Here is a 21,948-nt window from a genome sequence, read left to right on the forward strand (position 1 = left end):
TTCGTTCGTTCGGTTAACGGTTCTTTATGGGAACCCAAAACCGGCACTTTTTCATAATACAAATATTTTCAAAATATTTATATATAAATCAGAAAACAATTACATAAATAAAGATGTAAGATTAAAACTGGTAAAACGTATTATATAAAGAATTATGATTTTCACGAAATTTTGACTTGTCTGAGTCATGGCTACAAAAACATAGGGCAAAACAATATTTATCCTTAATAAAGGTATACTTTAATGGGATGTGAACCATGATCCTCTTCATCATCAATCAACGCTATAGATCTTATTGCAATTCAAAAGTAGTCAAGGGTATAGGATTAGTCAAGCATAAAACAATTTCTAGTTCGGCTATAGGCCACAGTGGTGCGCATTGGCGTAAGCTGCGCACGACATTTGGCTATGTCGCGTACTTTTGAATTGCAATAAGATCTATAACCACTACATTAGTTCTTGTATACCATGGGAAACTATTTTGAAACGGAATTGATTGTTGTGTGTCATTGTTTTTTGCGTGAAAAATTTTTTAATCGCGATATTTGGTCGTAATCAAACTTGCGCTTTTTTAAATATATGATAAAATAATACGATCAAATCGCGCAAGAAGCGCTAAACATTCATTTTAAAGCTTGCGTTTTTCGTAAGTTATAAACGGACTCGAGGCAAGCGCGAAAATTATGGACGCGTGTCCGCTACTTGTCCAGTCGCCGCAATCGTTTTCCCTGTCACAACCGTTTATTTAAATTAACGAAGCGCTTGCGCGTTTCGTAAATAATACAATGAAATAAATTGCGCTAAATATATATTTAGCGCATCATGCGCAAGTTTATCGCAAACAAATCGCTAGCGCCACGCGCGCTTAGAAAGCGCTAGATCTAGCGCAAAACATTTGAATGGATTATTTTTCGCTTTTATTAATGAGTCGCCGAAAACAGCGGACGGGCGACAGCGCTTAATAGCGGACGGACCAGCGACAAGCACTGAAAAAACGGACGGGCTCGCGTTACTCGTCTGACCATTCGCTGCAGTCAGCCGCAGTAGTTTTTCTTCGCATAAAATAAAATAATAATAATAATTTAGAGCGACGCGCATTAAGTAGCGTTACTTAAGCGCTTGCTCGTTTTTTTTTGCGAGCCTGAAGGGCAAAATAAAACCATGTCATTTTGTCTGTCTGTCTGTCTGTAACATCCATAACTCGGGCGTTTCACGACAGATTTCGGACTTTTTCGTCTTAACAATTAGACTAAAAATATGCGGTGCGACCAGAAAAAAAAATACATTTACTTAATTAGTACTCCCGTAAAAAATGAAAAACTGCTAAAATAATTGCTTAACGACTGGTGACATCTGGCGGTTGTGACTACAACTTTTCCACCTTAGGTCTAAATTCCACTTTCCACAATAGCTTCCCTCGTTTTGATTTTTACAGATACTTGCCATGTCAAGGTTATGTAAAGGTGTGTACGGGATTTCTCTATCCTGCAAATATACCGCCGGAGGCCATGCGTGAACCTCTGTCGTGCAAACCGCCGGAGGCTATGCGTGAAAACCAAATTTACCGCCTGAGGACATTGCACTTATGAAAAGGTTGCATAAGGGAAACTGCTGTCGGTATAATGGCTATAGCTCTGGCTATACGATTTAAAGGAAAGTGGTTCAAGTCCAACTTTCAACAGCATCGTTTTTCGTGATCATCTGTGTGTGGGGGAAGGGTATATGAAGCCTAGGTTTGGTTACGACCAAATATCGCGATTAAAAAATTTTTCACGCAAAAAACAATGACACACAACAATCAATTCCGTTTCAAAATAGTTTCCCATGGTATACAAGAACTAATGTAGTGGTTATAGATCTTATTGCAATTCAAAAGTACGCGACATAGCCAAATGTCGTGCGCAGCTTACGCCAATGCGCACCACTGTGGCCTATAGCCGAACTAGAAATTGTTTTATGCTTGACTAATAATATACCCTTGACTACTTTTGAATTGCAATAAGATCTATAGCGTTGATTGATGATGAAGAGGATCATGGTTCACATCCCATTAAAGTATACCTTTATTAAGGATAAATATTGTTTTGCCCTATGTTTTTGTAGCCATGACTCAGACAAGTCAAAATTTCGTTAAAATCATAATTCTTTATATAATACGTTTTACCAGTTTTAATCTTACATCTTTATTTATATAATTGTTTTCTGATTTATATATAAATATTTTGAAAATATTTGTATTATGAAAAAGTGCCGGTTTTGGGTACCCATAAAGAACCGTTAACCGAACGAACGAATCGAAACAACAAGGTTATTCTTCTGAAAATGCTTTGTCTGAATTTTTTAAATTTCTTTTTTGGCTTTAAAAAAATCAACAATAAAGATTGCTTTACTAAAAAAGAAATAAGTTGTGTTATTCTTCATTAAATAAAACTTAAATTACAAAAAAACAAAGATTTTCCTTGTTTAGCCACATTATTTTTTCTACTTCGGTACTATTTTGAGTTAATTTAGATTTTTTTAAATTAAATGCGAATCTTCATAAGGAATCGCATTTAATTAAAAATTCTAAGTTAGTAAAAATTTGCATAATCCCCAAAATTACATGATAATAGCGCTTTCGTAAAAATAGATAAAATCTTAAGACGTTGCTTTGTCTGAAGTATTTTTTAAATGAAAGATTCTTGGTCTTGAAGTAAACTTGATAATTACTTTACGCTAAGGTTTAAGTTTTTTAAAGAAATGCTAAGTTAAAAAGGAAAAAAATTCTCAAAATGTGCAACCCTCAACATATGCTCTGCGACTTAAGATAGGGCTGTGTCTGAAATTTGTTATGTCACCCATACCATTAAAACAGAAATTTTTTTAGAAAATTATGAAAGGGAATATAAACGTTTGGACGTTAATGCTGTGAATTGAAAAGGGATAAAATAAATGTATAACAAATATAAGGAGGCAATGTAATAAAAATAAGGAAAACTTAAGACATGTCTTTGTCTGTTACATGAAAAAGTTTCAGACAAAGACTTGTCTTAAGTCGGAGAGGACATGTTGACTAAAACACAGAACAAACAAATAAGCCTATAAAAGCAACACTTATTTGGCGTATACGTCCCAAGTCCAACAGTATGTAGTTGTCCATTGTATTAAGTTATCCGTTGTTTTAAAGGAAATTTGTTTGTGTTTGAACACCAGATAAAAAGGCGAATCAATTAAAAAAAAAGAAGAGAAGGTAAATTGAAATTATGGTATAAAATTTTTCTTGAATTGGCTTGGAAGAATTTGGTCAGACAACCACAACTTAGCGTTGCTTTTCGCGAGTATTTATTTTTATTTTAATGTGTTATTCCACTAGTGGAACACACTTAATAGTCTTCATTAATTGGCACGTAGTAGTATGCAACTTGAAAGATTTTATTGAGATCGGTCCTAGACACAATCGAATGATACATCAGGAGAAGAGTGTTGTCAGGATGTGGTCACCGTTGTTCTTCATGGGAAATACCAGATCTTTTTTGACAATTTTTAACAATGAGATTATTTCTGTGTGTCCAAAGCGTAAATGCCATACAGCAATAATGTGGCAGTCAGGCTGTAATACCCGGTTGCAGAAGCGTCCAAGCGTACTGAAAAGAAAATTATTGTTTGATTTCAAAATATAAAAACTTAAGTCTTTTTTCCTGTATTTTTTCTATTGTTTCCTGCTCATTTGTGATGGAAGATTACGCTCAAACCTAAAAATTGGATTCGTAATTCAAAAAGTGATTAAAATTATTTTATTTTAGTTTTTATTACTGTAAATTCCAATGGCTTTTACCAATTTGAAAAGACTTTTCCCTACGTTGGGCTCTTCAGCAACATATTGTGGTTCAAAATCTCCATTTGGAAAAAACGGTGAAATCATCTGTTTGCATTCCGTTATTTAATTATATTGAAAAGATTTTAATATAATTCAGTGCAATTCTCAATGTTGCTGTTTGTTTTTACATGCTGAATAAACATTGACAAGAATTGTAGTGGCCAAATCGTATTGCTGATTAAGGTAAGCTTACTATTAGTAACATTACTGCAATTGAGCCCTGTTGCGTTGGAAGCGATTCTTATAAAAGGAAAAGGAGCATCCAAACGGCTTCACCGTGGGGAATACCTCCTAAGAGATATTATAGAATTGCAGGGTTTTCTTTCCGACAAGATTAATAGTGAAAGTCACTGAGTGGTTCAGAAAGTTTCACAGTAAAAAATCCATTGAAATTATCATTACAGTCAATACCTGCATCCCGAGCCCAGACGCTGATTTCAGGAAGTGCTTCCGATAATAAAGGCAGAGAATAATCGATTAATAAAACACTGACGGGAAATAAAACCATAATACCACCACTATTCAATGAAGCAGAAGTTCTGACCGTTGCAGAAGCAGCAGCAGGTACAGTAAGAAGGTAGGTGGAACAAGAGGATTATGGTGAAACCGTGCCAACTCAACAAATCGGTTGCACGACAAATCACCGATTTCATGGAAATTTTATTGAGCCGTTTAGAAGTTTTGTTTGTTTTAATTTCCATTTTCCCTTTTTTCCTTGAGCCATTTTGAATCCGTAAATTTATTTTTCACGGAAGATGATATCTAGCTCTTATTCTTTCAATTGTACATAAAGTTTTCAATGATTGGCCAAATTACTTCAGATTCCTGTTGAAAAATCTAAAAAAACTGTTAAACTAGAGATTTTTGAGATATTGAGACATTTTCAATTGTTAAAAGTTTAGGCATTCACAAAAAGCAATTTTGCGTTGTGACGGACAACGCCGATAATGTAATACAAATATCAGGTATTTTTTTGGCGTCTTATATGAGTTAAACATCGCGAACTAATGGTATAACGCAAAGATAAACCAACTTGCTGGTCCATCTTCTTTTTTTTCGGATGATTACAGGTTTTCGATGATTTTAGCTCTTTCGGATGATCAGCTTTTTTCATACAATACTACGCAACTGCAACCTTTGTGTGGATGTAATATGGAAAGTGAAAAATGGTTAAAAGATGGCTATAAAATGGATAAAAAAGTTTAAAAAGTATATAAAATTTATTGATATACAAATAAATTTTCATGGCAATTGACACTACCAGAACGGCAAAAACGGATTGGCAACATCGTCTACAATATTGGTGTTCAATATTGTACCTCGTTCAAAAATTCAAAAAAATCACCAAGTTTACAGTCGATTATTCTGATGTCCGTACTCTACCAAAAGGGATTTATGCCCACCTTCTCCCTGACGGCAAAAATCGCGTGAGGTTGCAGATTTAATCGCAAAAACTGTTGCTGAAGCTGTTGCTTTTAGTTGCTTACGTGCTTAGGCAGCTATATTTTGAATTACTGCTCAAAATGAGGATCATGAAAAATTATTCTTTTTTGACGTATCATATTTTCCTGAGTTACCTCGGTTCAGATATTTCCAACACCGCCAAGTAGTCATAGTAAATATAATCTTTATTTTTCATGATCACACTCGTTTAAAGTGTGCATCCCACAGCGGAAAGCGCAAATCCTTACAAAATATTCAGAAAGTCATTCAAATAAAACATAATTTGTGATTCATTTGAAATGACATTTTTTTCACCGACTATGGATTCGGTTTCAGCTGTTTTTCTTAATTGGCATACATTTTCCCATTCCTGAAACTTGCGAATTCACTGTCAGCAGAACCAGACCAAAACTCTAAATTTGTCCAGGAAGGTAAAAGCTGGGATCAAATGTGGAATAGGATATTGAAAAAGCTTTCATAATAAATCCATTAAAAACAACTGTGAGTGCCTATAAAGTTGCTTTTTCTAACTTTTTTTGGTGGTGAGATTGCTTCAATTTCATATTTAATAGATTCAGTTACATACTTCAAAATTGTTTGAATTGACAACGAATCTTCAACCTGAATTTGACAATAGGAAAGAGGTTGAAAAGAGGATACTAAACTGCTCCAACGAAACATACTAGAATCGAACCTGAAATAGAAGGAACATTTTTCTCGGAACTACGACGTCCACTTTAAGATAGGGGTGTAGAAGATTACTGATAAAGTTTGAAAGGACGATTACTCTAACAAACTTTCCGAGGAAATTACCCATGCCATCCCGTATAGTTTTTTTTAGATATCCTCGATTTTTTTTTCGTTAAACGCCGTATTTTTTGTTCATAGCAATAGGACTCCCCAGAGCATGTAAAATAGCTTCTGACGTGCTATCTGGAAAATTAGACAAGGAAAGTGCTCCCAGTGGCGCATCAGGCACTTACAGTTTTCAACATTTTTTCTTTGGATCTTAAGATATTGAGATCATCGTGACCAAGACGGCTGAAAAATAACTTTTCCGAATAATTATTATCAGATGATTTACCTTGATGTTTGTTGGGGAACACACTTTTGGAGCCGTGGGGTAGCTTTCCACATCCAATAGCGTTGCATCTGATCGACCTCCTGCATGATGGTTGATTCCAAAAAGCTGAACATCGTCGTCTGCTGGTCTGCGCCCTGAGAGGCTGCGTCCTAACGGGGCTCCCGATATTTTTCAGTTTTTTCTGTGTAACAACAGTGTGTCTTCTCTTTTTTAGAACGGAATTTTGTGTGTGCTGGTAACTGTCTTTTTCTACTGCCTGATGGCTGACTTTTGCTGTTAATTATTATTAACTTTACTAAGCTGGCTGTCACTGTCAGTGCTCGCAATATGCCGTGGGCAGAATGTCGTCTGTTGCTCCTTTCTCTTCGTGACTCTCTCCTACCTCCGCTGTCACCCAGTGCCACTGCCACTATTTTACGTCTGAGGCTTGTCAAGGGCTCCAGTTTGACACCAAGTAATTATCGTGGCTGCAGAAGTGGTGTTTGTGTGAAGAGATTGAGAGCATCAAAGAAGTTCCTACCCATTGGTCTACTTAATGCGAGATCAGTTGCCTCAAAACCCGACGTTATCCACCACCATCTTCTCACTTTTGATCTTGATGTCCTTGCCATTACTGAGACCTGGCTTACACCTGAGCATGGAGATGAGATTTTGGCCAATACCATTCCTGAAGGATACGTTGGTATCCATGTGCCAAGAGTTGGTCGACGAGGTGGTGGGATTGCTGTCATTCACCGTTCAACGATTTGTGTCAACCGTCTCCCCATTGCTTTTGAGTCACCATTTTTTGAGCACTTAGCCATATCATTGACAGTAAATACTGTGTTTGTCAAAATTGCAATTATTTATCGACCACCTTCAGTGAGCTGTCGTCTCTGTCGGTGCTGGAAAACTCCTGATTCTTGGTGATTTTAATATCCATGTCGATGACAATGCATGTTCTATTGGTCGTAAGTTCCTTGCTACTCTTGATTCCTTCGACTTGTGCCAACATGTCTCTACACCGACTCACGTTTCTGGTCGCCTCCTTGATTTGGTTCTCTCCCGTCTTGCTGATAACTTTGTCATGCATTGCTACATCGGCAACGCCGAATGAAATGCCTGAAAAATGTGTCGAAATGGGGGTATCACGAAAATCGTGATATCTCAAACATCTCAAAGACTTATAAAAAATCCTTTTTGATTCTGAAAGAGGGATGAAAGGGCTACATTTTGTATCAATTAGTTTTTTTTTACAAGCCGAATATACGGCTAAAAGCGATGTAGTCGGACGGGGAGACTTTGGGTTTTCGTGATATTTCACGATTTTCAACCGTGATTATCTCGTGAACGGGAAAAGATAAAAATCCAAACTTAATTCCGTTGGAATCGCCTTGCGATTCTGAACAGATTAGTCCTAGTCCGGATTTGTAAAGTTCTTTTCCGGATTACGATCCGAAAAGTACCCCCACCATTTCGGTCCGGTTGAGTGGGAGATCGCTTGTTAATATCAAACTGAATTCCCCCCTCCTTGGATTTATTGATGCTTTCTACACCCTAAACCCTTCTTTGTCATATTGTTAGACAAGGGCGAGTAGCAACGTCCTTTTGCCTTAATGGATCACAAATGGGGAGGAAGTAGAGGGAGAGGAAGAAAAGGCATAAAGGGCCGGCGTGATTGTCTAAGAATAAATAAATAAATAAATAAATACACAGTAGGAAAAAGAATAAAGAAGAAAAATAATTATGGCTATAGACCTTGAAAAGGGGAAAAGGATCGTGCAACCAACTTTTATGTGTCTGTTTGACTTGAGAGAGACAATTACTTCTGATGGTGGATCGTCAGCGTTGCATTTTTAAATTTTTTATTTGATACCTAATGATCTATCGATTGCCAAAAATTGTGAATTTTTTTCAATCATGGACATATATATACATATATCGCCGTCTTAACCAGTTTCATCATGCACCTAAATATAACTCCCCAAAGTACAAGCTTTCGATAAAGGATATTTGCAGCTGCTCCCAAAATGAGGAAGCACGTTGTGACTTCTGGGCCTACCAAGATAGGGCACGGGGGACGGAGCTTAGGGTTAGCGCACAGCGAAGAAAGGCAAAAGGAATTTAAACTGTTACTATTTTATCGGCATCACGTATTTAATTTTTTAAATTCTTTATTCCACCTCCTTCATCTTTGTTTAATTAGATCTTTTCATTCTGGAATCGATCCCCCCGTAATACTTCCTAATTCTCACTCACCTGTAAGCGACATTCCGCATTTTTCCGAGTCTACTCCAGATCAGAAGGAAATGGGCCTTTTGCCAAAGCTATTTAGGGAAACTATACGGGTCGCTATGACTGAGTCGACGAAATGGCGCCGTCATAAACGTCCATGGTTGGATGATTTTGTGCTGCCCGTTTCGCAAAAGAAACCCCGGTTCTTCTCGCCGTACCGTGTATGTTTTGAATATTTCAACTACGGAGAAACTGTAGGACAGTCAGGCCGAGTACTTTCTACTAAGCTACGAAATAGTTTAATTTATTGTGTTCCCTTCTGAGCCTAAACAGTGCCGTTCGAATTCTTCAGTTTGAGTGTCGATGCCAGGGTATTTGTCTAAATGATGTTTTGATGGTAACCCAAAAGATATTTTGATAATGATTTATATTAATTTAGTAATTCGTCTTGTTAATTTAGTTTTAGAACAGTGATAGGGGTGCTGCATTAAGTAGGTTTCAGCAACCTCATTCCCCAGATGACCTGTTTTACTGTGCACATCATAAAGCAGTTAAATAGTTTCTGGTATTGAAATTCTGGCAGTTGAATAGTTGACTTGGAGTCTGAGGAGAATCTTATTTCTTCAGTTTCGTTGTGTGAGTAAAGAAATTTGAAGGATTGATCTAGTACTGCATTAAAGGTGTTACAGTGACTGTTTTGTTGTTTTGTCGTATGCTTTCTCTCTTGTTGCTTTTTCTCTTTGCCACCTGGACACAGTTGGTGTTCAGGGTTCACTACCTTTGTTTTTACACATCACTGTTAGTGTAGTATTGTGTATAACCACAACACCTTAGGAGTAGTAATAGTCAGGATGATCCCCGCTTGTTTTCTGGTGAATCTTCGAAAGGCGAAACGAGATTTGGTTGAGCCCAAAATCCGTAAAGGTTCTTCCAGTTCAACGAGAGAGCGTCATCTGTCTTCCACGCCCCTGGCTGGGGAAACGGAAGCAAAATCTTCCAAGGATCTTCCAGCGCAACGAGGGAGCGTCATCTGTCTTCCACGCTTCTTGCTGGGAAAAGCGACTGACAAAAACTGGCAAATGAGGGTTCATGGCACTCGCGAAGAGGTCTACTTCCATTCTCCAGATCAAGTGAAAGGACTGATGTCTCTGCTCACACCATTACGCAATTTGTAGGGCAATTGACCATAGGTTACTTGACTTGCAGCCATATAATTTATAGCTGACGGTGGAGGTATGATCCAACTTTAACTCTACGGAAGCATTCTGGTAAGCATTCTGCTAAAAACTCTAGGAATTATGAGTTCTGCTCTTTCGTATTTTCATTTCGTATATGGGCCACTCTGTGTAAAGTCCAGCAGTCGACATTTTGCCCCCTCCCCCTCCTTTGACGACGAATTCGACTGCGCTGCTCCTTTTGGTGAGCTCCGGAAGCTTTGCCTTACTTGGCAGTAGGGGTGGTCCTGAAGGGGTAGAACTACTGGGAAATGCTTCCGGAGCTCGCCGAAAGGAGCAGCGCAGTCGAATTCCTTATGGAGTTTCGCCGGTGTGATAAGGACTATTAGTTTTATGTTCTCATTTCAATCGTCCTCAGTTTCTATTCATAATTCGATAACTAAATTCCTTAGTTATCAGGTAATCTTTTGAGTTTTATTTCCCCTCGATGGTCATTGTAGTTTTTTTATTATTTTTTTTTGTAAACGTCCTACGTCCCTACCGTGTTTTAAAAAAAATATCGCCATTTCCTGCCCCAAGGGAAGAATGGAAAGAAGAGACGAAGGAAGAAACTAAGAGGAGACAAAGGTGTGCGCGTTCTCTTTTCTCGGGGCAAGATATAGTCTTTGAAAACAAAAGGCCTTTTTAAAAAAAATTATTAAAAAGCCGCCATGCAGAAATGATTACCCAGTTCGTGTCCAATTTTTTCTTCGCTTTAATTGACTTGGCAACTTCGGACCTTAGCCAAGTCTATCCTATTTTTTTACAAGCTGCGCCCAGCTTGCGTGTATTACTCTTGACCGGTAGGTGTCGTATCCACTCCACCCTCTCTCTGTAGACGAAGACCTCACGGCAGTCTAGCGTACGCTTCTCAGGCGCGAGGTTCTCCTCTATGTGTGCAAAGAACGAAGCAAAACAATTGAACGATGAATAGTGAAAAATGAATATAAAAAAATTTCTGGCCCGGCCCTTCTCGCCCTGCCGCTGATTATCCTGAATAAAAAACAGAAAACAAATTTAATAAAAAAATATAAAAAACACACAGAACATTCTTACCTTAATCAAGGGCTGTGGCAATTGCAGATGCACTCCTTGCACTTCCTGTGACAGTTGCAAGCACAGTTGCAGCCACACTCTTCACACGACTTCTTAGTTGGCGTGCCTACAAAAAAAAGGTTAAAACAAATACAAATGATGAAAACAATTTAGACTTACAGATACTGTTGCGAAAAAGAAGACACAATAATACTCGCCGTCATCTCCGCCGTAACCGTAAACAAAAGTCGGGCAAGGCGGCAAGATTCGTTTTCAAGTTTGGTGCAGTTCAAAATTAATTCATTGCTTAACTAATTGCATTGATATCAACTTCATTTAGAAATAAAAGACTGAAAACTGTACAGTCTGTAAATGTTTTGTTAATATTTATCACACAGTAAACATCACAATATCGAAGTGATTAAACAGATTAAATTTCATAAATAGCAAATATGTTATCAAATGATCTCTTGTCTCTTTTGGTAAAGTAATCATTTTGCCAGGTGTTTCAAAATCAAAATCGTTAGTTCCCTAAAGAAGTCACTCTACCCAGTTGCGGCCATAAAATTGAAATCGCTTGTAGCAACAATTGTTGAATTATTTTGACGAAATGTCGTCTATTTTTAAATAAATAAAAAATTAAAATTAAGAAATTATCCTGTTTATTTTTGCGGTATGAAAGCCAAACCAAAGCCAAACATACTGAAAAACTGAAAAATGTAGGGGGGGCAGTGGAACGCTGAGGGAAAAACTGAAAAATTTCTGTCCCGGCCCTTCCCGCCCTGCCGCTGGTCATCCCAGGAATTAAAAAAAGAAAAAAAATGTAAAAAAATTAAGGAAAAAAACATTCTTACCTAAGGGCTGTGGCAGTCACAAATACACTCCATGCAAACGCGATGACAATTGGACACACATGCACATCCGCAACTGTCACATTTCTTAGCGGAAACCAAAAAAAAAGTTAAAACAAATAAACTCGAAAAAAAGTATAAAAACTTACACATTATTGAGTCTTGCTTTGGGGTTTGGCAGGGGGTTTGGCAGCTTCATCATCCACCTCTTGTTGTTGTTGTGGCTCGGGAGCTTCCTCTTGTTCATCAGTATCTTCAGGCGCGTTCAGTTGAACATGAATTTCAACTTGTGGCTGTGGTCCTTGCTCTTCAATTGCACGTAGGACAGCATTAAAGATGACGCCAAAATTCAGCCTCGTGCCTCTTATCCCTCTCTTGTTGGACCTTCTACGTGGAAATTATTTAAGCACGAACAAATTTGACATAATAACATAACTAACTATTTACTATTATAACTACATTGACAGGATCACAGGAAGGACGCCACGCGAAACAGCGTGTGGTGGTGATGGTAAGGAGGGGTAAGAAAGGAGAGAAGGAGAAAGGAAAACACAAAAGGTACAAAAACAAACAAACAAAATCAACAGAAATGCAAACAAACAAAACTCACCTTAAAAGCGTGAATAGTTGTGTTTCAATTTATAGAACATTAAAACGCAAAGGCGTGTCTGAGCTAAATAAAATAAAAAATTATCCTGTTTATTTTTGCGGCATGAAAACCAAACCAAAGCCAAACATACTGAAAAATGTAGGGGGGGGCAGTGGAACGATGAGGGAATAACTAAAAAAATTTCTGGCCCGGCCCTTCCCGCCCTGTCGCTGATTATCCTCAATAAAAAACAGAAAACAAATTTAATAAAAATATAAAAAAATACCCAAACATTCTTACCTGAATTAAGGGCTGTAATAGTCACAGATGCACTCCTTGCACTTCCTGTGACAGTTGCAAGCACAGTTGCATCCACATTTGTCACACTTCTTAGTTGGCGTACCTACAAAAAAAAGGTTAAAACAAATAATAATTATGAAAACAATTTAGACTTACAGATAGTGTTGGGCTTGGCAGCGGTATCCTCTATCTCATCTTGCTGCGGCAGGTTGACCTCAACTGAAACTTCAACATTGGGTTCAGTGGGTTCGTCATCTTGTGGTTGGCCAATGAGCTGCTGGGCTGCTCGAAAATGAGACCGAAATTGATCCTCATTCCTCTCAAGCCTCTCGCTTGCGTGGCATCTGAAAAAAAACAAATTAAATTACAGTTATTATTTAAGACCGGTTTACAAATTGTGCATTATAACTCACTAAATCTACTATTATAAATACATTGACTATTTGACTAACTATTATGACAGGATCACAGGAAGGACGCATTCAGAAACCAACATGTGGTAAAACTAAGGAGAGGTAAGAAAGGAGAGAAGGAGAAAGGAAAACACAAAAGGTACAAAAAAACAACAACAGAAATGAAAACAAACAAAACTCACCCTATTAGCGTGAATGTTTGTGTTTCAATTTACAGATCGGTTAGAGGCAAAGACGTGTGTGTGCACGTGAGCAAATGAAATCATTAGTGATGTTTTGTTAACGATAATGCATAGGGTCTACGGGAAAATCGTTGACCATGTCAACAAGTTCTAATTCTTCTATGATCGAATAGTTGTTATGATGTTCTGGGTCATCGCGCTGTCGCTTGTCTCTTCTTGGAGCTGCTAAACAAGAGAAAACGACACGGCCCTTTGGACGGACCTGTCTCCTAAGTTCACTCGGCTTAAGCGCAGTAAATCCAACAATTGTGCATTTAGAACAGCTGTTCTTCCCAGAGGGATATTTTACCCCAGAAACAAAAGCTCCGGCAGGAGAATCGCAGACAAAAATAATACCTGTAAGGCTGTAACATTGAAAAGGCGTTCACAATGGAAAAATCCATGTTCTAAAACATCTTTAATATCGTTCACAAATGCCCTCAAAAATGTATTTGGACCTCCTGTAGGGTTTTCTAGACCAAAGTAAATGCCAATGATGAAATGATATTTTTCTAAGCCGTCAATCCCACGGATAATTCCCAAAATTATCCACAACTGTTTTGAGGTGCTATTACTAAATATGGGGAGCCCGTCAACGTTAATCAGGATTTCAATTTTAATTGAAATTGCATTGCGGATTCTTGGAAGACATTTTTTATCAATTGCACCCTTCAGACCATTCAATAAACCAAAGTGATAATATTCACCTGGATGCATTGGGATTAAAGAAACGTTTCTTTTGGTTTTTAGCAATGAGCGGGCATCAACAGGGAGATTGGAATGGCACGGATGGGATTTAAAAACAGATGATAGTTTGTTAATATGTACATGGGGGACCCCACAACTAACAGCCCATGACGTTTATTGATCTTTAAACGAGTGTTAATGTTGTTCTTTAATTTCAATAGCTATCAATGAATCATCAATGTAATCAAAATCCTCATTTGGTTCAGGATCACTCTCGCTCAAAGTTAAATCACGGTTGTTAACATCATTAAGGGAAAAGTCTACATGATTAGGGTCGTCTACATTATCACCATCAACATCATGAAATGATTCACAGTCTACGAAAGAGAAATCATTTAAAACGAGTCCATGCTCCTCAGGTTCATAAATACTGTTGATGTCACGATCAACTTCCAATCCAAACCTCCACGTTTTGATTTGCCTCCCGACGCATTCTCCTTATGTGAGTCTGAGATGTGCTGCTAGCAGTAACCCTTTTCCTTGTCAAATTTACCTTGAGTAAATTGATGTTGACGACCAAGTTGTTTTTGTAACTATGATGCTGCAAGCCTGCAACACTGATAAAAAAAAAATATACAAATTTTGACTGTAATTCTTTTAAACTAATTTACCTCTAATTTAGAGCATCAATGCACTGACAAAACAAGAGTTCAGAGTGAGTAGAGCGTGGATAATTCAGTAGACTGTATAGTAACGGCCACGAGATTCAAATTTCAATCCTGATGTTAGAATAGTTTCGTAATAATTTATGAAGACATATCACATGAAAGGACATGTGATATAAAGACAGATATTTAGTGTGTGTAGTAACTACTGACTTTTTGCTGCGTCAACCTCTGAAAGAACGTCCGTGAATAACCGTGATACTCTCCACGAATCCGTCAGAGCCCTCTCTAAAAAACAAATCCTCTCTCGTAATACATGTGTCCAACAAAGGGAACCAAGAATGAGACAAAAATTTGTCCAGCAAAAAATATCTTACGCGACAGCATATGTATCCATTAATAGCGTCCAGCGGCGGTTAAAAAGACAAGGTTGATGGGCAAGGGCACTTAAATGGGCAGAGTAGCTATCATTGCGGCTTGGCGCACAATTTTTTCAATGGAAAACCAGTCCTTGCCTCTATCTGCTAGACGGAATATGGCCGGCCTTTTTTTTATCAAGAATTTGTTTTCAAGCGAAAAAGGAGATAAGAAGCTAAAACTCTATAGACATAAGAGAAGGAATGGAACTGAAGCGAAGGGTTGATATGTTTCTTTGTGTACTCCCCTAGATGACACGAATTCGTGGAAAAGGGAGAAGGTATAAAAGAAGAAATTGAGATCATGAATAAAACATTATTTCCTATCTCACCCTTTTCTTCCACCTCTTCGGTGTATAAAATGTTACTTGTGACAAACAAGATTCCCAATTTCTGATTAATACCTCGGTGCATTCGTATGGAAATAAAGTAGTATTATCCGTTATCAAATTCGTACTAATTTATTCTTTTACTATAACATGAGGCAAACAAAAAAATGCAAATAAAAAAAAACGCCATACTTTAGTCTGATTGTCGCTCTTCCTCCTTTTTCCAGGCTTTCTAAAGGATAATAGTCAAGAAGATCGTCTACCTTGAGTATGTGACTTGATGAAGGAACACAAGGCTTGATCACATGAACATAGGCATGGTTATCAAGTAAATCAGTTACACAATATTTTACAACAAGGATTGGATTGTTTTGATCAACAAATACTATGGAAATTATTTTTCCAAACGTGTATCCGTAGTTGGCTTTATTATTGACAATAAAAAATGATTTTACTTTAAATAAAGCGCCGTTTACATTGACACAATAAGTTACGTTGATTTTGTGACCATCATTAAGGAAGGTTAAAGTGCGAAGCGATATGGACATTCAAAAAGTCCACTGCGGACATTTCCCAAGAGAATTGTATGATAACATAATCTTTACAATAATTTCCGTCAAACTGTTTACTTAAGACGTCACATTGACGTCTAAAGGCTAACGTGAGTTAAGTATTTCTGAAATTTTTTATAACATGCTGAGAGGGGGCCTTAATTTTACCATTTAATATTTCGTAATTCATCGTCCAGAAGGTTCGCACGGGAGGATTTTTTCGCACGATTGTAGGAAGTTGAATCAAAAAATGCATTTTTGGACGAACGGATACTGCAAGATATAGAGTTCAAAAACTCTCTTAAAAGGATTTTTAAATTATTTCAAAATACAGAAGACTTGATTCACAGTGTTTGGGGATCATGACAAGATCAACAATTTCCGACAGGATGAGAATAATTTTCCAGTCTTCGCTGCCGGTGGGAATTTTATGAGAAATGGCTACAGGAAAGTATCTTATAAATGCACATATCTGTGCTGCTGACATTTTAAAATTTATGTCAGCGCTTCCGCAATCCTTCAACAAACCTGGCTTGTTTTTGTTCAGGTGCAGCCGTGAGAAAAGTTTAAGTATCTCGTCGTTTAGTTCATCCAGACTGAAGTATTTATTGGAAACCAGTGTTTTGAAAACAATTCCGCAGACATACGGAACAACACCTGAAATGATACAGTTTTTTAAATCTTGTAATCTTGTAAAACAAATTATTTGTTTATAACTGAAAATTTTGCATTAGAAATAACTGGAAAAAATGAAAGACGAAAATTTTCAGTGTTTAAGGCTTAAAATATACGAACCTTGAAGAACTGTATGCATGCAATCATTTATCCAGTTTTCCATGATGTGAAAAAATTTCAGTCAATTCAATAAACAAAATGTCTATCCGTTTGGATGATATTTATTTGATGGGCACTTCGAGATAGCACATTTGCGATATCCAGATCATAGAGAGCTTTACTTCGGCAAACAAACTCCTGCTCATTGAACTTGGTGAACAAAGTGGACAGAAAAAATCATGACTAAAGCTTTCACTCTTTCAGTCATACCAAACACTTCACTACCTTTGTTTTTACACATCACTGTTAGTGTAGTATTTTGTTGTGTGAGCTTTGTGTATAACCACAACACCTTAGGAGTAGTAATAGTCAGGATGATCCCCGCTTGTTTTCTGGTGAATCTTCGAAAGGCGAAACGAGATTTGGTTGAGCCCAAAATCCGTAAAGGTTCTTCCAGTTCAACGAGAGAGCGTCATCTGTCTTCCACGCCCCTGGCTGGGGAAACGGAAGCAAAATCTTCCAAGGATCTTCCAGCGCAACGAGGGAGCGTCATCTGTCTTCCACGCTTCTTGCTGGGAAAAGCGACTGACAAAAACTGGCAAATGAGGATTCATGGCACTCACGAAGAGGTCTACTTCCATTCTCCAGATCAAGTGAAAGGACTGATGTCTCTGCTCGCACCATTACGCAACTTGTAGGGCAATTTACCATAGGTTACTTGACTTGCAGCCATATAATTTATAGCTGACGGTGGAGGTATGATCCAACTTTAACTCTACGGAAGCATTCTGGTAAGCATTCTGCTAAAAACTCTAGGAATTATGAGTTCTGCTCTTTCGTATTTTCACCAAGCCCCACTTGTCTGGCTAACGTAATCTAACCTAACTTTCTGAAAAACTGCTTCTACTGATGTGTGTTGAATTTATTTTTTTAAATCAAATTTTTGTGGAATTGATATTAAGAACGTTATGCTTGGAAAGGATGAAGTTTGCTGCCACAAAATTATCTTTTAATGGCATTTTTGTGTGGTTTGATGATTCGTTTTTTACTGCGTGTTTCTTATTTGGAACAGGAAATGTCCGAGTCTTTGATGAATTTTTGTTTAAGTTGTTTACATGTTGACCTTGCAAAAAGGATAGCATATAAAAATACCAGAAAAGGTTCTATTTCCTTACTTTCTCTTTCTTCTAGACAAAATTTTTTTTGGTTTTTAAAAGCCTAGCTTACATATTGCAAATTCATTCTATACGGCTAGAAAAAGAAGTCCTTGGGAAAAAAATTATACAATCTTTGTAGGCTGCATTACAAGAAAAAGGCGATAATCGAAATCAGTTTAAAATACGTTTTTCAACTTTATGATCTAAAATTAGGAGAATTTTAATACAAATTTTTTAAAATCTCTCTGGTAAAATTTTAAAGACAGACATCAACTAGAAGATATGGGGATTCTTCCAGAGCAAAAAGAAGAAAGAAAGCACGGCAAAACGGATATAAAAAATTTCAAATGCTTTTTTGTTGCTCCAAATAATAAAAGCATTTGAAGAATATAACGCTTTTTTTTTTTTTTTTTTTATTTAAACAGCGAGGATCAACTGCCCTGCAAAACTGTTGATTTAGTATTACCTCTTTTTCAGTTAGAAATCAGGTGTCAATTTGGTTTTTCAAACAGGAATTTTTATTAATGTCCTTAAGATTATGGATTATATAGATTAAACAAGATAATGTTTCTTCCGTTGCATTAGATTGGTTACAACTCAGCTACTCCTTACAACTGAACAGAGTCATTTTCAGACAAATAAATGCTTTTGACTGAGAAACAGTTATCCTCAGATTCCTACAGGTGTTATTTAAAAGTATCTTTAATTCATAGTAACATTCACAAATCCTTTATCAAACTAATGTTTGAATTAGTATGTTAGAGGCTAAAAAGCAAGAGTATAAGCTGTTCGAAGAAACAGAGTGGTTCGATTCTCATACAATGCTTAATTACAAGTCAAAACCTCAATATCCTATTCGTTAGTTTCTTATAGTTGAATTCATTAAAACGAACTCTTCTTTTTGTCGTGAGTACATAGTACAAGTCACCTGCAGCAGGGAACTCTTTGGCGTTCAAAATCTCTTTCAGGATTATCTAGAAGAAGCAAAACAACCACTCATTTTATTGTCCAAGTCACTTTGTGACATGAAAAAATTATTTGAATTACTGGAAGTTTGATAGTTACAGCAAAAAATCATCTGTTACGTATCTTCCTTGGCAATACCATTCACAACCCTATTCATTTAAAAGAAGTAAGTAAAGTTACATACATTTATGAAATTTCTCATTTAAAAACCTAAATTATCATGTAGAAAAACACTATTACAGTTGGGCAGTTGGATTCTGTGAAGACCATCTCATTCTGATTAAAAATCAATCAAATTTTGAATCAATCAAAAGGTGTTCCTTACTTGTAGCAAAGACATATAAGGTCTATTTTTTAAGTTTTGTTTACTTTCCTCCTTGTTTTTCGCAGTTTGTTTTTCTCATTAGATTATCAAAATATCCAAATGGGCAGATGCATAATTATTGAATATGCTTGCCTGATAACCATAATAAAACTAATCAAGACAGTGACTTTTATTCTTACTTGTATTTTTTAAAGAACTTTTAAAATAAAGTGTAACTTACGTTAACGAACTCTATTAATTATTGCGTCAATTAACGAATTGACGCTGTGAAGGAAGCGAAACTTGAGGCAATTCACCAACAGTGCGGGTAGTTATTTCCGCCTGAAAATCGCCCAAAGTGACGTGTGCTCCAATGAGTTGAAACTGTAAAGCTTTTTCGGAAAAAAATATTGCACCCGAAGACCTATTCGGTCCAATTACGCACGAAAGCGCTCTTTTGCGTAACACGATGAAAGTCGCTTTTAGCCCGGATCAGACAGCTGTAGACCCGGATTCACCGCATCTGGGCACGCATAATCAGACACAACGTCCAGAAACAGACGAAGAGCTCAAACTCCACGCAAAAAGGGGCGAGACAGAAGGCTTTGTCTCAAGAGCCAACCGTCTTGGTTTCTTCAACAATTAATTCTCGTTTTTTATGTGTGGTCTGATTTTCTGTAGGCCCCCTCCTGCTGAGGATGAAGTATACACAGCAGGATGATACCAACCTTCCATAAAAGGCGTAAATGGAATTCCATGGCATGGAAAACAAGTTAGAATAATAATAATGTGTGTAACATTAGTATGTAAAGAAGATTTATAACCAAGACTGCTCTGACTTGGAGAGGAAATGACGATTAATCAGTCACTAGAAGTGCGAATGAGGGACCCATGAAAGCATAAAAATTAAAGACTCATCAAAAGAAGATGACAGAAAACGACGTAGGAGGGGAAGTTTGACATGATCGAAAACATCTGGGCGCACGAGATGCTGCGAAGCCGATAGTCAACCGTCCACCGGAGCAGCGATCAACTACAAAGGTAGCAAGTAGTGAAATGTCGGCCTATCCAGATACCATTTCATCGGAACCTTCTTAAGAGTGTGCGGTCTAACTCATTTAGTCAGCCGACTCTTCCTAACATCTCACAGCCAGATTTTAACATGGATTCATCAGCAAGAAAAAACTCTAAGTCCCTCTTCTGACATCTACGGTTCCTAGAAGTCACCAAACATTTTGTCATACACATATGGCCGACCAATCACTCATAATGAGCCAGTTGGATTGAGTCAGTGAATATGCCCCAAGGGACATTGCTCGACTTGATGAACTGACTTGACTGTTGACTCCCTCATAACTTCAGTTGCTGTGTGAATGTTGGTCAGTTGGTCCATGCAATATGGCTCATTCCACGTGGTCAGCAAAAACATTTTTAAGCAAAATTTCTATTCTGGAACCCATTTCTGAACATTTAGTGAAATCACAAGGTGGAGTTCTCTACTTGTTCGAGGCTCAGACGGAGGCCAAGGCCCAAGGTAATTAATTCTAATTAGTAATGTTGTATTTACATTTGTTGGTATAGGTTGCATGAGTTTTTTCTTGTGGTGAAATTTTTTATAATTTTTTGATCGTAGTTACTATCCAAAGTTATTCTTGTATCTAATTAGTATAGAATTTCATAACTGAAAAAGGAATTTAAATTTTTTCTTTTGAATAATTACGATATTCTTCATGCCCTTATTGTTTATATGGTCTACATGACTTTTTTTTCAATCAATTCAAATCAATTAATCGGACAGCCGTCCATAAATGACGTCACGCGCCAGAGGGGGGGGAGGAGGTTCATGATTCTGTGATGCTCTGTGGCGGTAGGGGAGGGGGTATTCTTAAAGTGTTATGTCACAAACGCCAAATTTTTTTTGAAATGAAATCTACGATATTTTTTCTCAAGTGTCCGTCTTTTCCGTTCCCACGACCATATTCACAAACCTCAACATCCCTAAAGACTTAAATCATGCGAAGCGGTGTCAAAATTCAACATATGAATGCTTTAACTTTAATTTATTAAAGCCTAATATTTTAGGGGGTATAGCGATTTGTTACTTCATTTTGATGGGGGGAGTCACATTTTTGCGACAGTCCGTGACAGAAAGGGAGGTGGGAGTTGAACAAACTGGAAAAACGCGTGACGTCATTTATGGACGGCCCCCAAATGAATTTTTTTTTTTAGGTTCGTGAATTCTGTGCGAAGTCGTTTCTAGTTTTTATAGCGACTATAATTTAGTAAAAGAAAAATTTTTGAGGCGCTACTTTTTTTTACATAAAGATTGGAGAGCTGATGGGTGGCATTGGCGACAACGAAGTGGATCCATAATCCAACACGATGGTGTGGCATGTAAAAAAATTAACTTTTACACGCAACTGCCGAACAAAGAGGAGTCATTTGAATTCCGAAGAGTTGCATATTGGAATCCTAAACATCCATTACGTTACCTCATCCCGTACATCGGGGATTGTAGCGTTCAACAAGAATTCCCTCACGGAAACGCTAAAGGTGCCAAAAACTAAGAATGTTTTATTTACGATAACGGGCAACTAGCCCTCGGCACCGATCGACTTTTCAATCCTTTTCGCTGCATGATGCCCTATTTGGGCGAAAACGCTTTCGCCACACACACTCCTTTACTGTTTTACTAATATTTATCGAAACATAACTATCGTTTGAAAACGACTGTCCATACTTCTCAAAATAGTTTGTAACTGATAAATTCTTTATTGTGTAAAAAGGGAAAAAAACTTCACGATGACGGCAAAGTCAACAAGAAACGAAATCAAATAACGCATAGGATTGCCTTGCAATGTCTACAAAGAGTTGATTTG

At 37.3% G+C, this 21,948-nt stretch overlaps 1 long non-coding RNA gene across 1 annotated transcript; it reads right to left on the reverse strand.

The window, feature by feature from the left end:
• Window positions 1-365: 365 nt before the first annotated feature.
• Window positions 366-14,568, reverse strand: LOC124352621. The gene is made up of 3 exons (XR_006921522.1): window positions 14,555-14,568; window positions 12,138-12,143; window positions 366-447 (listed from the first exon to the last, which is right to left on the reverse strand). It is a non-coding gene; the product is annotated as an uncharacterized LOC124352621 (long non-coding RNA).
• Between the last annotated feature and the right edge of the window lie 7,380 nt (window positions 14,569-21,948).

The sequence above is a fragment of the Daphnia pulicaria genome, chromosome 8 (genome assembly GCF_021234035.1).
Source record: "Daphnia pulicaria isolate SC F1-1A chromosome 8, SC_F0-13Bv2, whole genome shotgun sequence".
In the NCBI taxonomy this organism is placed as follows: domain Eukaryota; kingdom Metazoa; phylum Arthropoda; class Branchiopoda; order Diplostraca; family Daphniidae; genus Daphnia; species Daphnia pulicaria.